Source organism: Haliaeetus albicilla, chromosome 19 (assembly GCF_947461875.1).
Source record: "Haliaeetus albicilla chromosome 19, bHalAlb1.1, whole genome shotgun sequence".
In the NCBI taxonomy this organism is placed as follows: domain Eukaryota; kingdom Metazoa; phylum Chordata; class Aves; order Accipitriformes; family Accipitridae; genus Haliaeetus; species Haliaeetus albicilla.
Genome location: NC_091501.1, coordinates 1,460,806 through 1,480,524, shown reverse-complemented (window position 1 = coordinate 1,480,524; position 19,719 = coordinate 1,460,806). Strand labels below are relative to the sequence as shown.

General features: G+C 41.8%; 1 long non-coding RNA gene across 1 annotated transcript; it reads right to left on the bottom strand.

Moving 5' to 3' along the window:
* Positions 1-1,513: 1,513 nt before the first annotated feature.
* Positions 1,514-18,153, bottom strand: LOC138690001 (uncharacterized). The gene is made up of 4 exons (XR_011328775.1): positions 18,049-18,153; positions 6,174-6,211; positions 4,603-4,687; positions 1,514-2,214 (listed from the first exon to the last, which is right to left on the bottom strand). It is a non-coding gene; the product is annotated as an uncharacterized lncRNA (long non-coding RNA).
* Between the last annotated feature and the right edge of the window lie 1,566 nt (positions 18,154-19,719).

Genomic DNA, 19,719 nt, shown 5'->3' with positions numbered 1-19,719 from the left:
ATCCTAAGTTTGGGTAGGCATTTTCACTCAGGACCCTCATGCAACAGCTTCAGCAGAAAACACATCCAAAGGTCTTCCAGTTAGATGACAATACATGTTCGCTAGCTGATGCCTTCTGGCTTTCTCACATTGGAACCCGATGTGAAGCTGATGAGTGTAACCTCTGTAAAGCAGAGCTCCGCCTGAGAAATGCCGTAGGTGCAGATCCTTTTCCTCTCCTGTGGTTTGGGTGGCTGTCATTCTTCACTGGCCTCTAGTTCTCATGCTAGTACTTTATCACTGTAATGTACATGCTGACCTACCCTTTCAAAACTCTCCCACAGAAGATCTGATACCAGGAAATACTGCTTTAACATTCACTTTCACTTAACTCATCTCCTTCCTCTCTCCCCCTTCATCTTCCTCCTCCTCCCTCCCCCCAAACACTCATTTCCTTTGATATCGGAGAACAGCAGAGACAGTTAAGCAGGCAAATACGCTATCAGCCAAGCTTCTGCCATTCCAAGCAGCTCTATAAACCTTCTGAAAGAAAAAGAGATTCTGTGTGAAGGGCTGGCTACAGCTCCTGTGCAGGACCCTCCCGAACTTTGTCCTCCAAAGGAGGTGGCAGCTGTCACCTTCTACAAGCAGAGGAGCAGGTGGGCTGTGAAAATATCAAGGTTATTAAAGATTAAATGCTTTAAAGTTCAGGTGCTCAGTTCTTCTGTGGATTTTCCAGAGACCACGTGGCTTTCAAGACTGCTGGCGGTGCTTGAATTCGGCATTTTTGTCAACGCTGAGGCGGGTGGGCTCCACAGCATAGTGTGTAACCCCTCTTTGTGTGCCCAGACCCTGCCCCAGCCCTGCCTTTGGATGAGAACTAGTGCATGCGGTCCTTTTGTGTGCCCGAGCAGGGAGAGAGCTAGGGTCTGCTCCCATCTCGACGTCCGAGGGACCAGATTGTGCAGGACACCGCAGGTTGCACCAGCCTCGCCACTGGGATGCAGCCCGAGACCCGCACTGCAGAGGTGACCGTGGCACGCGTGCTGTGCCAGCTGGCTGCAGACCCCTCTCAAAAAGTCAGGGTCCCTTTATTCCCAGGTTTGTATAAACCTTTAGGCATCTCGTTTTAGGCTCCCGGGGCTGGGATTTGGGCAGGGTGGGGGCACTTGGAGGAGTTTAACTACCCCTCACTCTGTTTTCCTGCAAATCTTCTCAAAAAGAACAAAGGGTGTGTTTTAATCAGCACACAAAGCTGGAAGTGTTAGGACTTGGTGTGTTTGACTGGGGTGATTCAGAATTTGGATAGTAGCTGGGGGAACGGCAGGGTATTCTGCCATTCTTTGGGATGCCCTCTAACCCTGATTTTGTAGTGAGTAAAGAAGCTCTGGCCCAGCCACCTGAAACAATTAGGTTGCTTTTCTTGTGCAGCAGCTCGGGATATATGCAATTCTACGCAAATACTCAACAAAGCAGACCTGTATTAGACTTTAAATGATAGCTGAGCAGCAATAGTACTAGGAGTTAAGTGAAATTTAAAAATATCCCAAATGGAATAATGGTACAGTTAAAAGCCTCATCTGAGGTGATTATTATTTTTTTTCTGGAATTATGGAAGATGGTTGGAAAGGATTTAAACAGAAATTTGTTGCTGCAAGGAATGGATGCCAGAAAAAGGAAGGCAATCAGAACAGACCTTTATTTTCTGACAATAGCTGGTTTTGAAGCACTAGATGTATTAAATAGTTCTCTGTTAACTCAAACAGTAAAACTCAGTTATGACACTGTGTAACAGAAATTTGAAAGGTATTACATTTGTACAAAGATGGAAAGTCTGGAGGATCCCAGGATAGGTTGCAAATGGTTTGAAAAGGCAAATCATGTTTCTACCTACTTCTTGCTGTCTCCTGATGTCCTTCATGAAAAATCAGGCAGTAACAATTTCAAGGCCAAGAAAAAAACAGCTACTAGAGAACCAACACTAATGGTTAGAAAGAGAAGAATTTGCCAAACAGAAGTTTGGCAGTCCATACTACAGCTTATGGACAATATACTTGAGATGTTGATTTTATGTGGTTTGAGAGAGGGACCTAGACAGGTTCAAACATACATCTGTGGAGCACTGGAGCAGAAACTGCTCTGTTACGCTGCTTGTGTATGCAATAGGTAGTCATAAAGTTAATGTCTCGTTGCTAAGAAAAGGCTCGGTATTCCTCTTCTAGAAAATTCAAAATGCTGTAAGTAAAGATATCAGAGAGAATGTAAAAGGCGGAGTCCACACAAAAACCCTCCACATACAAAGCTATTTATGTTGTGAAAAACAAAATAAGCCCAGACAATCCCTTGCATTTAGTAGAACAACCATGGTTCTTACAAATTCCATGGTTTGGCAGGAGTTTAATTTTGGCAAAGTGTACTCAGCATAAACAAAAAAAGCGAGAAGTACTATTATCTCTCTGGGACTCAGTGGACAGGGCTGCAGTGCAAGATTAGTGGGCTATCAGACTGAAGTGTATTTGTTTTCAGTTAAAGGCAGGCACACGAACCAGCAGAATGGGGCATTTGAAAACAACCGTAGGCAGTGAAAGCAAAAAAAATTGTGTTTATAGTGGTGAACATACCCTTTTTAGCAGAATGTGGGCTATATAATGAAGTGGGAGAGAGGTGTATTTTGTAGTATCAGGAAAAAGTAATGACCTGAAGATACTCAGGCATTGGTCCTGCAAGCAATATCCTCTTCTGGGACCAAGAAGCAAATAACTGAGGGAGAGTATGAAGCTGGTCCAAAGGGATGCAAGAGCTCCCACTGAAGAAGCATCTCTTGCCCCTCTCATTAGAAAAGGTCTCCTCTTAAGCCAGCAGCTCAGAGGAGCTGGGTAGACCTGCTGCTCTGTGAGCGGTGCAGCACACAGGAGCGCAAACAGGACGGGTGCTGTCAGAGCCTCACCAACTGCTCGCGTCAGGCTTTGGGGCAGGCGCTGTCAGCCTCCTGCTGCACGTGAAGCCTCAGATGTTGCTTTCGTGTGCGTACACGTGCTCCCAGCACGTGAGAAACACAGGTTCGTTTGTTTATCGCAAGCCGAGAGTGCGAAAGTGCTCGTAAGCAGCATTCTGCCACCTCGCCCATGCAGGGCTCTCCTTTCTCTGGGCAAGGACCTCGCCAGCGTTGCCTCCTTCCCTCTAACTGCTGTATGGCCATCGCCTTCTGCTTTAGCACTTTTCCCCACCCGGGCCCTAAAGGCAGGCACCGCGCTCCAACAGCCCTTGTAGTTCTTGCAGGTACAAACACGAGTGGGGCTTCAGCGGAGACTCATGGCAACTTCTGAAGCATCCAGAGTTGCCTGCCGTGGTCTCAACAAACAAAACCGCGAACTCTCCGCGTTGCAGTATAGCCGAGGGTCTTCAGCAATACACTTTGTGTTAACGAAAAGGTCAAAGTCGTTGTCCGTTTGTCTTGACTCAAGGAGTCAAGGAGGGACTTGACAAGGAGGGAAGGCAAGGCTCCCTGGGCTGCTGAACTAAGTAGCCTTCTGCCCAAATTACCCGCCCGAATCGGCAACCTGACTGTGCAAAGCTGTCTGATGGGCAGAGGGGTTAGAAACCATAATAAAGAGGCTCCAGTTCTGAAGTAGTAAGTGACAAATCAGTGTGTTCACACCTCTTTGAGCTGAACAGAAGCATAATCTTTGTAACAGGGTGGTTAATGTTGGAGATCGGTGGTGTGCACATCCCAGGCACTAAAAAAACTGAATGTCCATGTGTTCAAATAAAGCAGAAGTCATTGACCATAATCCACAAGAGTAAGAAATGGTCATATATTTTTGTCTGAGAGATGAGCACTAGCTGAAACCAACCACAAAGTGTGGCTGGTATTGTGATGGGCAAGAGAAGCCTGCCAGGGCCCACCTATCTGTGACCAGGATTAAGAGTTACTCTTTGCAATAGTCATATTATTTGAACACAAAGCTGGATGTCTGCCGGCATAAATTACTGTTTTTCCCACAGGTAATGAAATTAATCTTACCAACAGTATACACAGATGTTAGTTCCTGGATACTTTTCCTCTTTGGTGACATTTCTTACTGTCTAGTTAGTACAGAGTTAAAGGTTTGATGACTTCTCGTTCAGTAATTTCTTTATTCTTTTCAAAACAACTTGAGAATTAACATTGAATTTGCTGGGGAGGGAATTTGAAGGAATTAGTTTCTTCCATTTTCATCCATGGTCATCCAACAAATGAAAAATCCCTTTTCTACCCAAGAAGACCTAAACCTACTTTTCCTACCTACCAGACCCACAAGGAAATCCTGGATGTGAGGGAGAGGCTCTATGAGATTGGCACACAAATACGGTTCAGAAATTTTCTGTTGTAGCTTTTCTGCTTTGCATGGGACAATTGAAATATTCATTGAGCCAAAGACTGGGGACAAATTGCTAGGCCCTCATTTGGGAAGTGGGATACCTGTGTTGTAGTTGTGAACACTTAAGTGTTTAATTCAAAGTGAGCAGTGTTAATAGCGATAAGAGAGTCACATCGCAATCTTCTGTAAGCAGATAGTTAAAGCATTCTCTTAAAAAAAATAGGCACCTTTTGAAGATAGATTTAAAACTAGTGCATCTCACATTTTTTGGCAAGCTGCTGCTTTACACGTGTTTGGTAAGGTTCAGAGTTGTTCACTTCTTTTGCTTTATTTTTGGTTAAAGATGCCTGAAACAAGAAAAAATATTTTGGTTTGGATTAAACATTTTTTAATTTTTATTTTTTTTAATTGAAAAAATTTGGTTTGGATCAGACAAAGGAAAGTACTTTTGTTCTGTGTGCTGAAACGGCTGAGGGAAATTGTTCATACAACCCTAATGCCAGCCCATTGTGGGGAAAAAAAGAAAGGAGAACAGGACTTATCCATGTTCAATGATCTAAAGCCTCTATGACTGTAAGATCCTCAGCTAGTGGAGTCTTGGCACGATCCATGGCATCAAATATATTTTAGGAGCCAGGCCTGTTCCGACGGCCTGCCGTTTGTGTAGCAAAAATTCATTAAAGCAGGGACAGAGATTATAGAGACAAATCTCACTGGTACTTACATTTGGGTTTTATTTACTGTTCTAATTGCTTCCTCACGCCCCACGCTGCATGAACCAGCTCATCCCCAGAAGAGGCAGAGCTGTGCATAGGAGATTGGGCTGAAAAAGCTGGGCTCTTTAGCCCCGAGACAGCTTTCTGCCGACGTGCCGGTGCCGCTGCTGGATGCTGACACCTCTCCCGCCTGCGCGGTGTAATACTGGGCTGGAAGTTGCCCTGCCCTGGCAGCGGTTCAGGGCTCCCTGCGTCGTCGCGCCCCGATGCAGATACCCGAACGCTCACAGGAAGCCAGCAGGCCAAAAGAATGCTTTCTGCGGACCAGATCTGTACATTTAACAGATCTCTTAACGCTAAACGAAGGCATGGCTCGGTGTTTGGCTGTCAAGTATTTCTCGACAGTCATTTTAGACTTTTTTTTTAAAAAAAAAAAAAAAGAAAAGGGAAACGGGTTACCAAAAAGGTTATCTGAGGAGAGTCTTTCTCAGAGAAGCACAGCACTGTGGATGTGATCTGAAAATGCACCTTTGGCCCCGACACTGAGGACGGAAGCGTTTGGCTGTTTAGACAAGTTGTTCTCAGTTCTGTCTCTCAAAGGTACCTGGAAATTATTCTAAATGCTTCATAGTGCAAGTTGCAGAGCAGCTCATTGTGCTTACACTGTCAGGCAGTTAATGTTTAAAAATCACTTATTTTCTGTTTTCCTTGCTGTACCTCAGAAGATATATATTCCATTTTATTTAAACAGAAATGGATCTGACTACTTTGCTTGCAAAAACTGCCTGTAATGTAGTTGATGGGTTTGTTACTCGCCTTTTTTCATTTCCAAAATGAAATAAAAAAGAATTAATTGCTCAGCTGCTACTCTGACATCAAGGAAAACTAACCCATAGAAATCGTTCTGACATAGCTTAGAAATGGGCTGGATGCCAGTGAGGGAACATAGGGAAGCAAAAAGCTATATAATTTTGCTTTATGCGGTTCTCTTATTGCTGCACTACTGCAGTACGGCCTGCTAGTTAGGGCCTGAGTGTCTCAAACTTTTTTTCTTGTTCTAAAAGCTGTGAGCAGCTTTGGTACATCTTAGACAAGGGACAATGAACTTGATACTCACCATCTTAAGAGGCTTCAGCATCCTTAATGTCTTATGAGCTAGGAAAATGAATTAAGAAAAAAATTACATACTCAAATCTCACAGATTGTCCCGATACAGCCAAAACTTTTAACAAATCCCTGACAACTTTTAAAAGAACAGAAAACTGGAGCATAACCAGGTCAAGGAGAATGGTAGGGCAGCAGGTTTATTTAGACTACAAGTTTCAGCAGCCAAATTTGGTTTAAGCCAGAGAGAAGTCAAGTTGCTCTAGACAGCTCAGAGATTTAAAAAATCTTATTGTCACTGCCTACCTTGAAGAGAACAGCACTTAAGCATCAAACTTGCTTACTCTTGGAGAAAGGTTGGAAGACCAGGCCAGTGGTCTGACTACTGTAACACATCTGTGCTAAGTCTGAGCAGAATATTACACGAAAGGCTGCAGGTCTGACTTGCTCTTGCTTGCAGTGGGTAGAAATCCAATACTCAAACACAGAATTGCTTCTTTAGTGTACTGGTACGTGAAAAAATTGCACCTATAAATGCAGCTGAGAGAATGACTTCTCACTGCAGCTCTGTTCCAAGGCCCGTACTTTAAGACTATTCCTCCCTTCAAAGAGATGCCTACTGGCAAATTCGGGGCTATTTTTACAGAGCAATCACTGAAGATGCTGAAAAAAAAAATTAGAGGCAGAGAAGTCTTCTCTTTAGACATAACCAACCAAAAAATGCCATCCCTGTACCATGCCTGTGGGCTGACTCAGGTGCCCACGGTCGTTTGGGTTTTTTTGTGGGGCAGGGCAGTTTAAAAGGAAGGAAAATTTGAGTGGTCTGCTATGGCTCTTCTAATATTAAGGCAGGGGACCCTGTGTTCTGAGCGCTTTCTGGCTGCAGCTGGTGCCCAAGAAAGGCAAGAGTAAGCTGCTAGATCTGTCTCAGAAGTTACCACAGGGAAATATGACGGTCTCAGTTATAACCATCTTCTGTTTTCATTAAAGATGCCAGTCTCAGATTCTCCTGCATTGCACTGCAGGTAGCCAAGCCTCCAGCATGGGAAATGTGAACAACAAAATTAGTTTTGTTTTCAAAGGAAAGGAAGATTGAGAAAACAAAATGAAGATTTCTGAAGTTTCATATGACTGTAGTCATACCTTGGTTACAGAGTCAATTAAGTGCTGCAGGTTTTTTGGATGCGCTCCTGATTCTCAGTCATTTTCTCTTTGGGGTTTTAACTGTGGTTTAACTGCCGTAGCTTTATCTAGAGCTAAGCAGCTTGCACCAATTTCAGGTTGCTGCTGCTTATTAAAAATTGAACTATACCTTTTCTCTGTTCTTAAGGGCTATAGCTGAGGTTCTGAGCAGCTCTGAAATTGAGTTTGTAAGTTGGAAATACACATGGCATTTACTAGACTGCACAAGTAAGACTAGCATCAGGGGCTGCTTTTGCAAAGCTAGAATGACTTTAACGGAGAGCACTGCTAGTTTTCCATCATTTTGTCAGCAGGAAAAATCTGACTGAAAAAGAAGTATTCTGGTTTGTAGTGTTCGCATTTCTAGAAGTGAAATTAAGTACTTGCCAGTAAGCTACAACTCAGGCAAATACAGTTCAGGCAGCCACAGACAATTGTGCTGCTTATTAAGCTAATCAAAATTGTGTCATTTGCTCCCTTCCCCCACCCATGATTTGCCTGTTGCCTTCTCACAAAACAAAATTAAGCTCTTCAATGACTGTTTTTTAAATCACAGCAAAATAGCAAAATGAAGACCTCATAGGAGTCTCTAGGTGCTACCGCAGTACAAGTAATTATTTAAATAAATGCATTTCCTCATCACTGGCCTTTTTCCTACAGTTCTTGCTTTCCTACTGTAACAGTAATCATGAACAAAATGTATAGAAAAAAGGTTTACTGAAGATCAGGATAGAAAGTCAAGACCAATAGCCTAATAACCTGCTAAAATGCAAGCTTTTACATTAAAAAAAAATAAAATTAAAATCTCCCTATTGCCAGGAAGACAAAAATACCTTTTCACATTCCAAGTGTGGCTATTCATAAGTCAGCTAAGTTGCCTCAAAACACCATCATCTACTTAAGCTAATGAGCTGGCTTCACACTGAAGCACATGAAAAGTACGCATATGTTTTGTTTTACAAGGTTCAAAGGTACAGGTCATAATCTCCACCAGAAAGACAGTAACAAACAGTTTTGAGAAGACAATGTCTTGATTTAATTGAGTTTATTGCCAAGTGAATATGTACCTAGCAGTTAGATATAGAACTCTTTGCTTTCTAGATGCTGATAATATAACTGGTAGTGCATGAGATAGATTGACGATATGTTGTTCAATTAATACCAAGTGATGGCAACACAGAGAATTTGGTGGCATGTGTGTGAGGTATGAGCAGAAGTATAATTAATGCAGATGCTCTGTTACTGCTTTGCTTTTTTATTATTTTGCTAGATTATTTATGTTGAATTCCTTCCTCTGGCTAGATTCTATTCTATGCTTTTCACACATGTGGTGAGAGCAAGAATGTGTACATGGTACAGTCAAACTGACAATGAGATAAGCAACATTATAGGAAACTGAGCGGCAATTTCCTGCATTAAATTCACTGCATTTTAAGATAGGTGTTTGCTAAGGCCATGTTAAAATGTTTGTGTCCATTACTCCAAGGTCTGTGGGCCAGATTCATAGGAGTACAGGTCTCTCAAATTTATTTTAGGCTCTCTAATATGATATAATGATTACTTCTCTCTTCAGGATAAATGCAAGGAGACTGCAGTCCTATGTATAGTTAAGCTTTTTCCATTCTTTTGGCTCTTTAATTGGTTTTTACTGCAGCAGCTTTTGTGGTGACCTATTGCATTAACAGGAGTAAAAATGAACCATCTTGTTGTTGCATTACCGCCAGCACTACCCGCCCCAGTTTTTCACCAGCTTTTTAGAAAGAAATTTATGGCCTGCTTTATATGCACAATTAATAATAACCATTCTCCTATGTTTTTATAGTCTAAGGCAAGGAACAAAATTCAACAGGATTTTTTCTTCTGTATACATTTCCTATATGCATACCTAAATACAATTTTACAGCTAGACTAAGTCTTTGGTTTCATGTCTTCAGTTTCACGTCTTCGTTACGAATGTAAAGAGTTACTGAGATCTCACTGAATACATAAAAAAATCTAAACCCAATTCACTTTCTAATCACTGAGATTTCCTTCATCTGACTCCTCCTCATTTTTCATCTCTAAGGAGACAAGCATTGCCATGAAAATAGTCTCTTGGTTTCTTGATACTTGACTTGTTCCCACTACAAATGCTTCTTTCACCCCTTGCCTTATATTTACCGTCTTAGCCCTCCGCTAGTGACATCAATGGTGACGTTATAGAATACTCTTATTGGAGGTGCAGGAGATGAGGCAGCAGGAGGAAGAGGTGGACTGTCCTCAGAGAAGCTGATTTTAGTCCCAGTGAAATAGAAGGAAGGAAAGCACAGAACATATTGGGGGGAAGTTGAACTGCTCCTACATAAAAAGATATTTTAAGATCCTGTCAGCTGTTAGAAATCCATTTACAGAAAACTCAGTTTCAGGGACTGCTTCCATTACACTAGCACTATGCAAAATGGATCTTAAAAATATTAACAATAACTTTTTCCTCAATAAACCTAAGAATTTTCCTCTCAGGCTTCCTGCCCTGAAATCCCCTTTCATGTCAGTTGGCTCTGATCCTCATTTCTATTTTTCTGCCCTGTCTTCCTCTCTCCCTACGCCTGTCTGCTTCCAAAAAAGTTCCCCTGCTACACATCCTTCCCAAACCACTCCAGTATCTTTTGAAAATGCCCCCCTTGCTGTACTGAATATCTCTAGAGGCTGAGTTTGGTACTCCACTGTATTGTTCTCCATTTTGTGATATGTAATGTAACAATATGCTTCTAAACATAAGAAGATGGAAAATGTAAAGATAAAGGATGCCTATGAACAAGAGGCTAATAATCTGTATGCAACAGGGCTGATGTGGGACTTCAACACCATGGGGCAGAAATTGCAAGAACAAGGAGTTAGCATCTGCATATGCACTTGTGAATAGCTCCCTGAATCAAACCAAGCCTCCTCTGAAATCCCTGTTTATACCATTTCTTCCTGGTGGACTGGACTTTAAATAGATATCATAATATATGGGGTGGGACCTGTTTTGCTATCTGTACTAATACTTCATTAAGGAATAACTTTCAAAACAGACTTATTTTGGTAAACTTCAGGAAGCTGTAGATCCTGTGTTACTCAGGATACATACCCCGTTCAAGCTGGGCACATTTTAAACATCATACTTTTGCTCTAGGCATCACTGACAGCGTTGTTAACCACTCGTGGCCATTCATCTGCAGAGCTTCTGGCAAAACAGCATGATGATAAAGTGGTAGTGGAGGGGATCTGCTCATCTGCACTGAACACTATCAAGTCATGATGAAAAAGAAATACAGAAATGATAAATGGAAGAGCGAATGCTCATATACAAGCCACTCTGATCGTTATGAGGGTGATTTTTTTCATTCCTTTTAAGTTGGAGGAGAAAGAAGAAGGGCAAGGTGGTTACAAATTGCAACTTATTTGACCAGTATTGATGTGTAAAAAAACCTGTTGGCCCAAGTGCCAGTATTTTTTAAATGCTTAAGACAGCAGATGATTGCATGTGTAACCATGAGAAATTCAGATGATTAGAAGCAGATATTTAACACCAAAAATAACTGAATGTTTGTTTTTCTGCTCTGCAACAGGGTCTAGGGGAGAGTAGAATATTTCCCCTGCTGCAGGTAGTAATATTACTAACGCTTCTACTGCAACTAGAGCTGCTCCTCCTTTGTGTTGTTACAGCAAGAAGACAGCACCCTTCAGTAAGCACTCACAGGCATCTCTGATCACCTTTAAAACAAAGCAGAGGACCTATTTAGTAGGCCTGATCTACTAAAGGGCAACTTTCATGCTTAGACCAAACTTTGCTCTAAAAAAAAAGAAAATCTTTGTACTGCATTTCCATAGCTGTTATTGAAAAGATTTGTTTTAAGAAGGGCTGTCTTTTATCCCGCTGACAGTTTTACTTCTGTTGATAGTGCTTCTAATACTTGGTATTTTATCATATCCTTTGTTAAAGCACTTAAGGATTAAATTAAATGAGCTGCATGGCACTATTGTGTAATAGGCTATAAAAGGGCTAGACACATCTGGAATGGGAGAAGGCACTGTGCAACCACACCCAGAGCATCCCAAGTACCTAAGGAAGGGAATATAGCCTGTTTGCACATAGGCTTTATTAGGAAATTCAGACCTGATCTGCCTTTCTAGGTGTGGAAGCTTTGGCACAGGCCAGTGAAATATATCTGAGGTCATGTGGAGAGAGGTCTTATATCTCTTAACTCTGTCCAAATGGTAGGCCAGGTCTTCATGTGACAGGAGTGGGTATTGCCCCAGTGAAGTCAGTCAATTCATGTCTGTTTTCATAAGGTGAAATTCTAGTTGACTTCCCCTTGAAGTCGGTTTGATTTTTCAAGCAGAAATCAGAAATAGATAACGGGCTTCTCTGCTTGCATACTGATTGACAACACACAAAACTAGTATCCAAGTATGTAATATTTGAGATGTTTATCTCCCTTTACAGAAAAGGCTTAAAAACTGCAGCAGGACACTGGTTTAAACAGGTTGAGTTTATCAGCGTGCTGCTGAAAGCAGTTGAACAGGGAACTAAGGCTTTTTTCTATACTAGAATAAAAGTAACTTGCTTAAAGGAGGATGATGAGAAGAAATACAGTTGAAACAATGCTGAATAACATCCAAGTATGTCAGGACAAGGTCCCTTCCAACCCAAACAATTCTGTGATTCTATACTGCTAACACCTGTTATTAGCAGAGGATATTTCTGTACTACAGTCATGACAAAAGGCATAAGTTCTTAGAGCAGGTTAAAGTGATTCTGCCCTGATAACAGATTGACAGCCACCCAGGGGAGACAGGGAGTAACTGTGATTGACATAAATATGTATGATCTTATAGGATTGCAATGTGGGTGGCTTAACAGACGCAGACATGTAGAAGTGGAAAGCAGTTGCTTGATGATGCACAGGATGAAAGTTTGAACACAAAGCTCTTCAGGAAGCACCCTGAAATTCATACTTGTCTTGTCTTTGTTTATCTTTCTTCAAGACAATTATAACAACAATAAGAAAAGCAGACAAAATAAAGAATAGCCCACATCCATGTTTGCTCCTTTTTCTCACAACAAAGAAAAAGCATATCAGAGAAGTCCAAATCCTTTTACACTGCTCAGAGCTGGCACAACTTTGAAGTCTGGTAGTTTAATTCATGTAAGCATCCAAAAGTTTGGCTGATGTTTGTTCCACCCCCCTCCCTTAGACTTGAAAAACTAGACCACAATTACCAGGACAGGGGGGAATCCTTTCAGCATTTCTGTATTTTGTTTCCCATTGAAAAGAAAATAGAGAACTTGGAAATGAAAAATGACTGGAAAAACTGACAGACCATTCTTGAGTCTCTAGAACTATTTGTTTAGGTTCAATTCCAAATTAAGACAATGGCTCGCTATTTTGTTTTGTTTCTAAATGAGAATCAGGCTCCACTTGGGAGACATATTATTCCAATAGCCATGCCTGATCATGTCAGGATCAGCTGGAAGAAAGCAAGCCGAAAGAGTCTGCAACTTTTATGAAAGGCTAAAGAAGGTGAATTAACAGTGTTTAGGATCTAAATAGCATTGTATTTTGAGGTCTGTCCTAGTGCAGAGCAGTTGTAGTTAAAACAATCAAAAGAACTGATGTAATAATGAAGTGATGGATAGTAGACTTTTTTAATTGATATTTTGCCCAATGTCTAAATTTTTCATTTACTGCATGTTTGTAGTTGCTTAACTCTCTAGATCTTAAATCCAAACTTCTGACTCTTCCTTCTGACGTGATGAACTCTTAGAAGCCAGCAAAAGGATTCTTAGAGCTTTTTAAGTATGCAGAAGCTGCAAAGCCAGCTACAAAAGTAAGCAACGAAGATCAATAGCAATGCTACCTCCCGTGTTCAGAAGGACATCTTGCTGCAATTTCAGTTCTCCTTTCCAAGATCTTGTCAAGGACTGAAATGGTTGTCAAGAGCTGTGGAGTACACTGTCGTCTATTAAGTCACATTGCCTTCATTTAGACTGATGCATTTGGCAGCAATTGATCTGTTTGAGTTCAGTAATGTAGTTTGTTTTAAATAAGCTTGTATGTGTCTATTGAAAGTCTCTTTTTGGAGCTGCCTGGTCAGTGTTTGCATTTCTCTCTTGTTCCAAAACTTTCCTTGCATTATTTCTGTTCTCCTGCTCAAAGCCTTCCTATTTGTCCACTACAACTTCTCTCATCCTCTTCAGGCTTGAGAAGACAAAGTCCAGGCTCATGTTTCTGCACATATCTCTGTTCCCTCTAAATCTAGGTGGTACACATGTCTGTTCTGAGATGTCTGCTACCACTAAAATAACTATGAGCCTGTAAATGCTATTTCAGCATATGTGCCAAAACAACCTTCCCTTCTGGTCTAGTATTCCAGTTCAGTGTGGAGGCCATCTTCAGTCAGAGTTACTAAGGAGATATATTAGAATTTATACAAAACACAAAGGTGAATGAGAGTGCTAGATTCACATGAGAAAAATGTGAGCGCTGGCCCTGGTCAACAGAGAGATTCCCAAGCCATTTACTTTTGAAGGTTCCAGCAAGAAAGCAAAGACATTTTTCAAGACAGTACGGAAAAGGGCTGATCTGCTTCAAAATTCAGTATCTGCATGGGTGATGGAGGTCTGGCACCATGTGGATGAAATGTATTGCTTCAAAACTTAATGTTTAAGCTGAAAGATTTGTTTAGTGTGTGCTTTTTTTTTTTTTCTCTTTCTCTCCCAACTTGTCTTCTGAGACCTGCATTGTGTGGGGTGAAGTGGGGGATTTTATGCTAAATCAATAGCATCTCCAAGATATTTGAAAATGTGTACTTCATGGCTTGGTGTTCATAACTTAGGTGACATTATGATTTTGCTTGCTCATGCTCTGCATTGCTTGTATATCACTTTTCCAGTAAAATATGTTTCGGACTTCTTTCCATGAATTAAGCATCAAGAAAAATTTAAATCTGGTTACAGAAGTAAGAACAGCTAATTAGGCACCCTGCCTGGTGCATATATTTAAAGATAGAAGGTCATGTAAACAATTTGTCCAAAATGTTCTCTGTGTTATTTCTTGTTGTAATAATCTCTTCTCTTGAAACCTTTCCCACCGTGATTTCTTTTTCTTCTCTAATCTTCCACCTCTTCCTTTGTTCATCATATTTAGTCCAATCATAGTGTGGAACATCAGTCTCCAGTGGCCCCTGTTACAATACAAAACTGTGTACCTACTATCAAAATGGGTCATTTGCCCCCAGATTCCCAAGTCCCCTCCTTTAAAGCTGATGAGGATGTGGTTTCCATCTCTACTTCCAGGCCCTGCAGTCTTAAACACATATTCAAAATCACTTAGTTGGATCCATGTTTGACTGGTACAACCGATTCAGATCCAGCACTCACCTGTCCCCTTACCGTTGTGCCACAACATGGGAAATCTCCATGTTACTCTATAGCAACTAAGACTATATAGGAAGGTGACTCACAAGAAATCAATCCAGCTTACTGCAAATTTACCACATTGCTACTTTTCACTGAATCTTCTAGAATTGTCACAGTCCTCCTCCTTTCAGACTGTAAGTTATCTTTATCTTCTCAATGTTCTTTGCCATTCTGTGATGGGTTCTAAATTAGTGATTAGTGCTTTCAAAAGATATCTTACAATTGTCTTGTACAGATCTATGAAAACAGCGGCTTAGTGTTGCATAGAGGTGAAAAAGGCAAAGGGAATGTTAAGAGTTACTAAGAAAAGACTAGAATAAGAGAGAAAGCATCATTGTACTACTGTATAAATTCCTGGTGCATTTTCAACCTTGACTATTGCAAAGAACTAGAAAGATTACAGAGAAGGAGAGCAAGTGTGATTTAAGGTATACAGTGGTTTATACAGGAGGAAGTATTAAATGGTTTCATTAGCTTGGAAAAAAAGCAGGAGATATTATGCAGACCTATAAAAGACGTGTGGAGCAGAGAAAGTGAATAGGAAATGACTACTTGTTATTTCTCACAACACAAGAACTAAAGGGCACCCAGTGAATTTATAAGCTATAATAAATTAGCTTCAATACAAACTGAAAGCAACACCTTTCCCCACAGCATATAATTGTGAAACTCAGCACCACAGGGTTTTGAGAAGGCCAAGAACAGACAGGGTTCAAAAACAGACTGAACAAATTCAGAGGATAAATACATTTGTGGCTACTGAACATGATGCTCTACATACACCCTTTAAGTTAGTTCCTTCAAGCTGTTACATACTTGAAGCTAGAAGGTTGTTTTCAGGAAAAGATCACCCAGAATTTATCCTGCTTCTTGTAGTCCTTCCCAAGATAGTACTTAATGTTCTCCTACTGCTGAACAGAGGATACTGAACTAGGGGAACCTTTGGTCTGATTTTGTACAATTATTCTTATATTGTCTGAATGATGTCGTTTTGACAGTAAACTCAGACACCTGTTCCTATATTGAAGTATAGTGAACGATTTATCTCATGGAGATTTGGACTTCATGTTCCTTGACACCATTTGATCTCATCAGACCACAGATGTTGGTCTTGAGCAAGGTAGGAGCTGCTGGTCCCAGGAAAAGTCTTCTCTGTGTGAAGTTTTGAAGAAAGATGGTTAGATTGCTAAAAAATAAAAATAAAATGGAAAGAGAAGTAACACTGAGTAATCTGGGAGATGTCTTTCTAACTGGCCTTTATTAATGATCGTTTCCTGCTGCGGCGATTTGCATACATTTATTGAGCACAGCAAACCTATTTTCCTTGCTCTGGTTTTGTCTTGTAAAACTCCAAAGTATCGAACTGTCACTCATGCTTGCCAGGGATAAAGTGTTGGTGTCATGTAATTTAACTATAGGCAAGGTGGCTTAATTAACAGTTATGGTTTGTCTTTAAAAGGCAGGTTTAGGATATGCATTTTTGTTTCGTAGTAACTTTCAATTTTTCTTTTAGATCTTCCCTTTTCCACTGTAGCAGTAATTGCTCATGTGCTCTTTAGCGGTCATACGACCATGCAGCTCCACAGAGGGACAGGGAAGGCTCTGCTAAAAAAAGTCAGTGTATTTGGGGCAGGACTCAGCAAACTAAATGGGAGCCTGTTTTCCTAAAGGCTGATTTCTGCCAACAGGGAGATCCTCATACAGCGTGAAGCAGCACTGTGCTGATCTCAGCACAGCTACTTCGTTTGGTGGCGGTTAAAAATCTGGTCCCGTGTGTGAGAGTCTCTCCCTGTGCTGATGCAATTATCACCACTGCGCTGGGGGAAGGTTTCGCTTCTGTCTCCTCCTCTGCTCTCTTTATGGCCCAGCAACCCTACAAATGCACTGTTTATCCCCTTGCTGTTTTTGAAGGTTATCCAGGCTCACGTGGCAAGCTGTGTTTGCGGCTGGGTGTCGCTGCTTCCGTGAGCTTTGATGCCAAGGGTCTGGCAGCAGTGAAAGCACAGCAGCGCTGGCTTTGCCGCAGCCTTGCTGCCTGCGTCGGGGCCCTGGCACCCACCTGGTTTGTCCAGCTCAGCCCATGCTGCCATCTCACTTACTGCTGGGAGCGCTCCCAAGCCTGGGTTTGCCTTCACATACCAAGACCGTGCTTTCCTCCCCACAGCACAGCACGGTGAGGAGGTAGGAGTTACTCTGAGTTGTGTTTCCCTGCCAGCAGTAGCTCATCGTGCTGTACTGAACTGGTTCGCTTCTTACATATGGCAGTAGAACAAACCTGTCTCTATGCTGCTGCTCCTGCTCAGTTTATCATTTTAAAAGACACTCTCCGTTTAACTAGCACTCCTTCTGTGTTGTAGGTTAGCTGTGGGTCAGCTTTACGTCTTCAGCTGTAGATGTAGGTCAGCTGGCTGCCATGCAGTATGTTCCTTATCCTTAAAAGCACAGGTCCTCCTGTGCAACTTCACAGTACATCGCATTTGCACATCTTGTAAGAAAGCTTATTTTGCTAGAGCAGAGTGGTTCAGCTGCTCTTGTGACAGTAGCAGTCCTACCAGGATGGTAGCAAAAGATTTTTCAGTCTAGGTGTTGTAGGCTTGTAATGAGAGCATTTTCTGCTGTTTCACTTGAAGGTTTTCCTTCTACTTTGTTGGTAGGGAGAAACTGATCTCAGCCCTTTCAATTAAATTAGTTATTATAGGGTGTAACAGCTGGTGCCTATAAATCAAAGTGAGGAGTCCTTCAGCTTTTCTGCCATGCTCAGGGTCTGTCTCTTCTGATGCTAAACCTAAGATTTGTTCATTCCTGCATCCTAGAGAGCCCAGCAGAGGTTTGAAGTCTAGAGGTGAAAGGGATTCTCACAAGCTCCCTGGGACCCAGCTGGATTCAGTTACACTGCTGAAGGACCTGCTCTTTCCTTTGTCATACATATTTGCTACATTGCTCAAAAAAGGCAGCAAGCTTGTTTACATATCCATGCTTGCAGACTGAAATCTTAGATACGACACTTAATATGCTCTGAATTTTTTTTAGCCCAGCTTCCTAAGAAATTGAGGCTTATGCAATCTGTATGCAAAAGGAAAAGCCCCAAAAGGTTTCCCAAAGACAGCAAAAAACAGCCAATGGTTTGGTCACATGCCTTCATGGTGTCTGGAGAAGCAAGAAAAGTTAATTCCTCCTCCGCCGGCCATGCCACCACCACCACAGGTAGCCCCTGCCGTCCCTGCCTTTCTGTCTCTGCCCTCCCCTCTGAGCCCTTGCTCACCTCTGCCTCCTCACCTCCCAGCCTGGCCTGGCGCAGCCCTCTTGATACCCGTCCTGAGCTGCCACGTCAATGACTCCTCTGTTCCATGGCCACTGCCAACATTCTGTCCGCTGTGACACAGCCATGACATCACCAGGGCTGGCTCCCAGAGTTAGTGCTGCATCACTATGACACGGCTATTATCTTCTACTCTGCAAGTGAGAAGAAACAATTAAATAAATTAATAATAAGTGATAATGCTGGGAAGGGCAATAAATTAGCAGTAGTAGCCGTTTAAAGAACAGCAGCTCAGCAAAGGTTAAAAGAGAGTTAAAAGTAGCAGGTCCTAGCTACTGCCCAATTTTAAAGATTTGTGCGATACTTGCTGCTGAGATTTGTGGGTTTGAAGGCTAAATTTTGGAAGAAAAATGCTTGTCAAGTTGACTGAAGGTAATACTTTACACCTTTGGAATTAAAGACATGTTCAGTGCCAAAGCCTGTATCCAGGAGTGGCTAACAGTGCTGAGGACATTTCACCATGAGCTGCAAGACTTGCATCTTTCTTTCCCTGAAATGAACCAAAGGTTTTGCAAGGGATAGTCCTGTGTTACACACTTCAGTTGGAAACAGGAATGAAACACGTCAATTAGCTTCCATCTACTTGGCTCACTGCAGGCTATTCCATCCCCTTTAACTGACAGGACCAGAGGCAGTGCGCAGAAACTGAAACACAGGAGGCTCCATCTGAACACTTTTTACTGTGAGGGTGACCAAGCACTGGCACAGGTTGCCCAGGGAGGTTTGGAGTCTCTCACCTTGGAGATATTCAAAAGCTGTCTGGACATGGTCCTGGGCAATCAGCTCTACGTGGTCGGGCTTGAGCATGGGTTTGGACCAGATGGTCTCCAAGGGTCCCTCCCAATCTCAACCATTTTGTGATTCTGTGATAGATGACCATATAATGTTAAGGCTGATTGTTTGCCAGCATTGTGTTTTTGTAGTTTGTTGCTGACAGTATTTCACACATGCTCAGAGCCATGTCAGGACTGTCAGGACACATTGGAATAGGCTGCTCTAGGCATGGTCCACAATCACATCTGAAGTGTGCTCAGACTTCATTACAAGGTGAACTTCTGGATTTGGTTCCAGCTGGAGCTCAGGAGCGTTCTAACATGCAAGCAGGTTAGGCAACTGGGGAACATGGCACAGGATGCAAAACTGGGAATGAAACTACCTGGTAGTATTCAAACACCTAAAACCCTCTTTACGTTGCCTTACAGTAGTGCTCCCATCAATAAGAATTAGGCCCTTAACATCAGGAAGAATACCACCTAATATCAGTACTGTTAAAAAGTCAGTGTTTCCCTGCTGCTGTCATATTGTGAGAAATCACAGCAGTTCCCAATTTTTAGAACAGAAGTGCAAAATATCAGATATCATTGTGCAATACTATGCCTGAATAACTGTTACCTTTCTAGGCGAGTTAGTACTGTACAGTGATATTTAATTAGGCAGCAAGTTGAAACAGTAAAGTGCTTTCTAAACACTAAGTATTAGTATTACAAAGCATGAAAAAGTAGGAAAAGGAAAGCCCTGCTTTCCTAAATTCCTGTGGGCTAAGCATGGAAATCAGAATGGACTGAAGCAGATTTTATCTCAAACCATTTAAAGAAAGAGATGTGCAAGCTTTGC